The sequence below is a fragment of the Myotis brandtii genome, unplaced genomic scaffold (genome assembly GCF_000412655.1).
Source record: "Myotis brandtii unplaced genomic scaffold, ASM41265v1 scaffold39, whole genome shotgun sequence".
NCBI classification, from domain to species: Eukaryota; Metazoa; Chordata; class Mammalia; order Chiroptera; family Vespertilionidae; genus Myotis; species Myotis brandtii.
This window is the reverse complement of record NW_005364953.1, coordinates 2,782,016-2,787,252: the sequence shown is the minus strand read 5'-3', so window position 1 is coordinate 2,787,252 and position 5,237 is coordinate 2,782,016.

The window sequence follows — 5,237 nt, the reverse complement described above, 5'->3', positions numbered from 1 at the left end:
CAGAGCCCGCCCCCAGCCCCAGTGGACACACACCACACACCAGGGCTGGGGGCAGGCTCTGAGCGGCCTCAGCGTGGCTCAGAGCCCGCACCCAGCCCCGGCACTGCCCAGCTCCAAGGCCACTCCTGCCTGCCATGGGAGCATTCCTGCCCTGGGAGCAAGGCCCCCAGGGGACCCACAGACCCGCCCAGGGGGGCGTGCTCTGAGCTGCCGTGGGGAGTGGGCCTAAGCTGTCAGTAGGACATCCCCTGAGGGCTCCCAGACATCCCCTGAGGGCTCCCAGAGAGGGGGCAGGCTGGGCTCAGGGACACCCACCCAGTGCATTTCATGCACTGGGCCTCTAGTTTTAAATATTTTCATAAAGGTTAGGTAGGCATGTTTGATTTCTTTGTCGCTCTAGTGAATGTCAGAGGCTAGAGCACTCACGAAGGACAGTGAGGAATGATGTTATTTATGAAGCAAATGTCGTTAAGTTTATCTTTGAAGAAGATGCTTTCTTGACTTAACCTAGAAAATTACACTGGCAGGACACACAACAACCTCCCTCTCAGTTTAGGAGGGTCATCCTGAGTATAGGGCTGGCTCTTAAAGGCACAAGAGGACAATTAAAAAAAAAAGGTTGTTCAGTGGATAGAGCATCAGCCTGCAGACTAAAGGGCTCCAGGTTCGATTCTGGTCAAGGGCACATGCCCAGGTTGCAGGCTTAATTCCCAATGTGGGGGGTGCAGGAGGCAGCCGATCAATGATTCTCTCTCACCATTGATGTTTCTCTCTCTCGCTCCCTTTCCCTTCCTCTCTGTAATCAATAAAAATATATTTAAATAATAAAATTTTTTTAAAAAGAAAATTACATATGAACCCTAGCCAGTTTTTCTCAATGGTTAGAGCAACGGTTCTCAACCTGTGGGTCGCGATCCCTTTGGGGGTAAACGACCCTTTCACAGGGGTCACCTAAGACCATCGGAAAACACATATATAATTACATATTGTTTTTGTGATTAATCACTATGCTTTAATTATGTTCAATTTGTAACAATGAAATTGGGGGTCACCACAACATGAGGAACTGTATTAAAGGGTCGCGGCATTAGGAAGGTTGAGAACCACTGGATTAGAGCATTGGCCTGCGGACTGAAGGGTCCCAGGTTCAATTCCAGTCAAGAGCATGTACATCGGTTGCAGGCTCAATCCTGTGCTCAGGTTGCATACAGGAGGCAACCGATCAATGTGTCTCTCCCCTTCTCTTCCACTCTCTCTGAAAATCAATGGAAAAAATGTCCTTGGGTGAGGAGTAACAAAAAAGAAAAAAAGAAAGAAAATGACATATGAATAACATTAATTCCTATGAAAAACTATTTTTTCCACACTGAGATTGTTATACTCTACTTTTAAAACCATGACAACAAAATATATCTAAAACAGTGAACACTTCCCATATGGGGTTTCATCTAAGCTGGGCACTTACGTAGGTAGGACCACAAAGCCTTAGAAGGCTCCTGAACAGCTCTGGGTTTGCTCACACAGCTGAGGATGGCAGTGAGGCCCTCAGCAAGACTACGCAATTTTTCTTTGGGACTCAAATCTCAGCTTTCTGCATTCTTTGCCTCCAGAGGGAAATATGAAAGCCAGCCAATATAGAACTCAGTTCAATCTTAGAGCCAAAATGTTCGGCCAGACTGGTCACCTGAGGTGAGAATGGGAGTCCCAAGGAGAAATAATTCAGCTAGAGAGTGTGAAGCCTCAAAATGGAAGCAAATTTGGGGGATAGTGTGTATGTGCATGTCTTCCTCAGCACTTTTAATATCCTAATACACACTGTGGTTTTCTAAGAAAGGAGATAGTTTATTCTGAAAACATTATTTGAGCATTTATCAAGGTATATTCACCTCTTGTGGGACCCTTTGGTTTCATGGAGTAGGGTTTTTGAAATGTTGCCACAGGCACATTATCTCTAGACGTTAACAAGCCATCGGACAGAGCTCTTATAAAATCCTTGTGAGTGATACAGAGTAACGAGAATTAGATGAAAACACTCTTGTAGGGTTGCCAGATGAAATTCAGGACACCAAATGCCTGGGACATACTGCTATTAAGAAATTATTCATTTTTTATCTAAAATTCAAATTTAACTAGATATCCTGGATTTTGGTCTGTTTGTTTTTGTCCAATCTGGCAATCTTCCACTCCTGATGAGGCTCGTGAGTCTCCTGAGAAACATATTTTTGTCTGTCTTCACAAGATAAATTTCATCCTTAACTAACAACCCATTGCTCTACTACTGTGAGGCATAGTCCAGAAAATTAGATGCTTTACAACATTATGAACGTGGTGAACTGTTAATTTCCTGTGTCTTCCATTCTCTGCCAAAGTCATCCCTTTCACCCTATGAAAGAAATAAAAATGCAACCTGTACTCGCAATGCCCTTCAAGTTTCACATCCAACTTTAAAATCACTAAAGAGCCAGTTCAGTCTATTTTGATTATATCATTTGCACCCACATGAATCAGCAGATGTGGGTAGAGGTCAGTGAGCTTGACAGATCTTGACGAATTTCTGTTGTGTGGCTGTACATTCCAGGAAGAAGGAACATTGTGGAGCCCTGCATTAGCCTTATTGCTCTCTGTCCTCCTCATTTGTTCATTGAACAAATAGCTCCTGATCACCTAGAATGCACCAGGCTAAGTATTGGGCATATACAGCAGCTGAACAAGACAGACATGGTCCCTGCCTACATAGAGGTTACAGTCTAATGGAAAGGTAAGGGGGGGAAGATAAACAAGTAAACACACTAGGTTATTTCAGACAGTGGTAAATTGCTATGAAAGAAATTAGAGGAATATGATACAGAGAGTGAATAGGCTGGGGGAAATGCTAGCTACATTAGATGGGATGGTCAGGGTAGGCCTCTTGGAAGAAGTAACCTATAAGCTGAGGAATAAAGGAACCAGGAATTCAACATGACAAGAGCCAAGGGAGGAGCAATCAGGGAAGAATGCAGGCCACAGTGCTTGTTCCCATGGTTAATAACAGGACTGATGCTGAGATATCCTAGTAAATGCATCCTGTAATCCTCATCCTATGCTTGCTTTCAGAGAACAGCAACTTAAAAGGCTGAAGTGAAGGCAATAGTACCCAAATTAGGTCGTGAAGGAACAGAGAGGCAAATGGCATTTGACCTCCATTGCCATTTAATATAAGAGAGAAAACACAGAGGCAATGGCTGGAGAACAGTATTTTTTTTTTTAATCTCATGTAGCCTTTATTTTCAAGGATGTTCTGGAAGTTCTCACCTAAAACCTACTGTGATTTTTCAGATTCCCTCTCTCTGGCTTGCTCCTTAGGGAAAATATGCAGCAGTGTTTTTTTGAACTCAGCACACAAACCAGATGATTTGGCTCTGAAGAGCGGAATGAAAATGCTTCTCAGATCATTTGAGGAACTTTCCATCTGTAGACTGAGAAGCAAAAACAGCAATAGTTATTAGTACTCAAGTTGCTCAAGCCCACGTTAGGATTGAGGTTTTTATATTTATTTTAAAACAACTTCCAAATTATCTGCTTTCTGGAGTGACAGGATGATCAACTGGTTTCTCAGGGTTTGGTGTGGTTTACTATGAAAATGCTAAAAGTGAAGAAGGCGGCTAACTGAAAACTTAAGTGTCAAATACCACAAGTAAAAGATGCAGACTGACTAATGTAGGTTGTTACAGAGTGGTATCTACAAAATGTAACACAGTGAATGTAGGCCAGATATGGAAAAGAAGATAAACTAAGATTCAGTGTTTTAATTATGTATGGAAAATGCACAAAGTTACTTTAAATATATATTTTATTGATTTATTACAGAGAGGAAGGGAGAGAGACAGAGAGCTAGAAACATCTATGAGAGAGAAACATCGATCAGCCGCCTCCTGCACACCTCCCACTGGGGATGTGCCCGCAACCAAGGCACACGCCCTTGACCGGAATTGAACCTGGGACCCTTCAGTCCGCAGGCCGACACTCTATCCACTGAACCAAACCGGCTATGGCACAAAGTTACTTCAGCTTTCATAAAAGAAGAAAGGGTATTAGTACTGCCAAAAGGTGCTTTTTAGGACTTTTCAAGTAGAAAAAGACAGATTGGGGGCTTTGGGGGAGCCTGGCTGGGTATTTTCCAAGAACCCTTTTAGGGCAACAGTAACCTTGCAAATTTACCATTGTCTCACCTTCAGGCTTATGATCCCAGGAACCTTACTTTGTCATCATACCCAGAGTAAACTCAATTTCCCAGAAATCTCACCTTTATTCATTCAACAGTGATCATTAAGATCCTTCTATATGCCAGACTCTGTGTTCTAGACACTAAGATATAATGATGAGCAATGCAGATATTAACAAATCCCTTCTGATGGGCTCATTCTTTCTTTAGTTTAGAACTCTTACAACCTAAATATCTCTGATTTCACAGATCCGTGAGGTCACACAATACTTTACTGACCAAATCTAAGCATTCATCCCACTGAACTGCAGAAAATCTATTCTTTTACCAAACTCCACTCCCCAGGAATTTTTGAGAGTCCCTAAAAAATACATTCTTTAGATCCATCTTAGTTATCCAGAACAGCAGGTGTTCCATAAATTATTATTATATGTATGAATGAATTTTGATGATCCCTTATATTTAGGTTTACAAAGCACTTTCGTGGTTCTTTCATCTTAATTAATCACTTACTATGTGCTCTGTAGAATACATGGCACCATGGGGGTAATTGTCTGCCTTCATGTGGCTCAGATCTCATTTGTGGAAGACAAACACACACATATGACACTTACCTAAGAATACAAATGAACAATATAGCTAGTGAGCATCGTAGAAGAATTCAATGAGACATTTAGTAGCTAGATAAATTCTCACATTTAGGAATGGGAGATCCTACCTAACAAAAGGAAAAGCTAAGAGTTTGAGTTGTGCCTAGTGCTTAGGCCCAATGGTAAGACCCATCTGGCTGGAGCAGGTGGCAGAGTAGGATTTGGATAGGTCAGATAAGGTCAAGTTTAATGCCAGACCTTCAGTGCCAGGTTCAGGAGCTTGAGCTTCAATGGCAGACAGGGAGGAGTCATTTTTGAATAGTGTTTATGCAGAGAGAAGCATAATTATATTGCTAGCATTGTCCTATTAGAGTTGACGGAGAAGACAGCGTCAAACTTCACTGATAAAGAGAAAAGTAATAACCACTGATAGAAATGGAAAGATT